Source organism: Ambystoma mexicanum, chromosome 13 (assembly GCF_040938575.1).
Source record: "Ambystoma mexicanum isolate Mex_15411 chromosome 13, UKY_AmexF1_1, whole genome shotgun sequence".
Taxonomy (NCBI): domain Eukaryota; kingdom Metazoa; phylum Chordata; class Amphibia; order Caudata; family Ambystomatidae; genus Ambystoma; species Ambystoma mexicanum.
This window is the reverse complement of record NC_090938.1, coordinates 639,838,219-639,841,216: the sequence shown is the minus strand read 5'-3', so window position 1 is coordinate 639,841,216 and position 2,998 is coordinate 639,838,219.

The following is a 2,998-nucleotide window of genomic DNA, read 5'->3' as shown; positions in this document are numbered from 1 at the left end:
GCCCAGACTATTCTGTCACCAATGACCTGCCTTATTACCAAGGGCGGCTATTTCTGCCACACAAGGAACTACAAGAGCTAGTCATTTCCCGTTATCATGATACTCTAATGGAGGGGCACCCAGGTCTTGCAAAAACTGAAGCTAAAATTAAAAGACAATTCTGGTGGCCCACCTGGCGAAAGGATATTAAATCATTTGTGATGTCTTGTGGCATTTGCGCCCAAAACAAAAGTCAAAAGAAAAAACCAGCTGGACTCTTACAACCTTTAGACATTCTGCCTACACCATGGCACACCTTATCGTTAGACTTTATTACTGATCTATGCCCATGCAATGGATTTAACACCATTCTAGTTATTGTGGATCTTTTTTCTAAGATGGCCCACTTTATTCCTTTAAAGGGATTACCTTCAGCTTCAATCCTGGCCAAGGAGTTCCTCGAAAACATTGTTCGCATACACGGATTTCCGTCCGTATTGGTCTCTGACCGGGGCAGTCCATTCATTTCACATTTTTGGAAAAAATACTGTCAATTGGCGCAAATCGATGCGAGGTTATCGACCAGTCACCATCCCCAAACCGATGGTCAAACGGAGAGGACCAACCAGACTCTCAAACACATCCTGCGTTGTATGTTAAATCAGACTGAGAGTAATTGGAAAGACATTCTTTGGATCGCCGAATATGCATACAATAATTCAGTACACTCTGGAACTGGACAAAACCCCTTTTATACCTTATATGGGCACCATCCTCGAACCTCAGACCTTGACTCACCCCAACACTTAGAAATGCCCGCAGTGGACCATCTGCACGCTACGATTACACAAGCCTTTAAGGAAGCAACTGCACATTTAAAACAGGCAAAAGAAAAATACAAGAAAGATGCTGATCGGCATAAAAGTGATACTCCACAATACCAGATAGGGGACCAAGTATGGTTAGCCACAAAACATATACCTCTAAAGGGAACACGGACCTTTAACCCAAGATATTTGGGACCTTACTCTATTAAGGCCATTATCAACCTGGTGGCTGTCAAGTTGGATTTACCTGCTAATATGCAAATTCACCCCGTCTTTCATGGGTCACTTTTGAAGCCAGTGCAACCAGGGACAAGACTAACCAAGCCACCATACCCCATCCTTGTAGACGGGGAACCCAAATTTGAAGTTAAGAACATCCTGGACTCCAAGCTGATAAAGTCAAAACTTTTTTATTTAATCGACTGGAAAGGTTACGGACCACAGGAAAGGTCATGGGAACCTAGTGACCATGTTCATGCACCCCGATTGGTGAAAAAATTCCACCGCAATTTCCCAGACAAACTGAAACCACAGGGAAGAACGACTTTAGGAGGGGCCTTGGGGGGGGGGGGGGGTGCTGTCATGATGCCTACCCCCGGGGACTCAGACCAAGTCCAGCAACCCCGGAATCAGGCATCAAGTTATCTCAAGCAAGCCCAACAACCCCTGCTAGGGGCTATTTGGGTGCAGTCCTGGCGTCTATGGCGCCAGGCTCATATGGAGAGCCAGTCCTGGCGCCATAGGTGCCAGGCTCATAGATTTAAACTTACCTGATGCAGACCATGCTGCAAGAGCTCCAAGCCAAAAGAGGCTTGGAAGGGACTAGTTTACCTAGGGACTATTTTTCACTCAGGTGGGGCTGGGAGGAATACCTGGGACTACTTTGGAGGCTATTTAAACCATGCCCGAAGAGCAGCACACGCTTTGCGTTATTCTGCATCCAGCAGCGTAACGCTCACCGTGCCTGCAAGTCTGCATCCAGTCTTCTGCCACGCCCGCCTCGAGTCTGGAGCTCCTAAAAAACGGGAGAAAGAAGGAAAAAAGGTTAGAACAAGAGCAATACCTTTGATTTACCTGAATTACGATCCATCGCACCTTCGAGCTGGAAGAAAGAAGTTATCTTGTGCGCGTCGCCTCGCCTGCTGCAGCGCCGCGATGAACTCACCGGCTTCGCAGCATCTTCACATTCCACCGCATCCTCCTGCATGTTCCCGCCGCACTCCGGCACCTAAGGGGAAGACAAGAACAGCAAGGTGAGCAAAGGGAATACACAGAGGCAATATTAGTTACCCTGCATAGTCTTACCTGATTTTACCACCGGGGGTACTATTCCTCTTCACGGGTCGGCGCAGCTTCCACTGCCTCTTCGCCGAACCCCGGCCCCTAAGGGGAAAAAAAAGGACAGCAAGGTGGAACAAAGGGACAAACAAGGGGAAACCTCCCCACCACAATAGACTTACCTGATTTTACCGCCGGAGGTATTATTCCCCGAGACTTCATACTTTCTCTCAGCGCCTGAATAAGGGAGAAAGCAACAGGTTACATATTGACATTATTTTATCGAACTAAGTTGGATAATACAAATCCTTACCTGAATATTACCGGTAGCCACAAGGCACTCTTCGCTAGGATCAAGCTGCAACCTGCAAGGAATCGGACAAGAGTGAAAGTCAGACATTTGAACTCTTACGAACTGCATACTTACGGCGTCTTGCCGGGAATCTCAGAGTCAATATTGTTCTGGAACTCACCAATTCTTTCTAGCCAGTGAAGCAACTGGTTATCTACGCGCCCCTGCGCTCAATGCAGGATGAGAGCTCATCTTTCCAAACCATCGGGTGAGAATTTAAGAGGGGACATCAAATGTGATCAGTGGGGAGAACAGCGGGGGGGTTAACACTCAACTCCACGGGTGGTTAATTCCCTTTCTCCATTTGCAGAAGAATATTCCTACGGGCCAAGCAAACGAAGCTTGGTGGGCCAGTCCAGTCCCTCATGTCGGCACTACACGTCACATTGGTGGAGACTGCAGCTGTCCAGTTCAGATCGACGCTTCTGTGGGAGCCAGGTGAGCGTAACAGGACTCCCATGTCTTCTCACTCTAGGGACGTGGATGAAATCAGTCTGTTCTCTAAACAGAATCCCTATATCAAGCCTCCTAGACCTACTCTTTCATCTGTCATTCTGAAAAA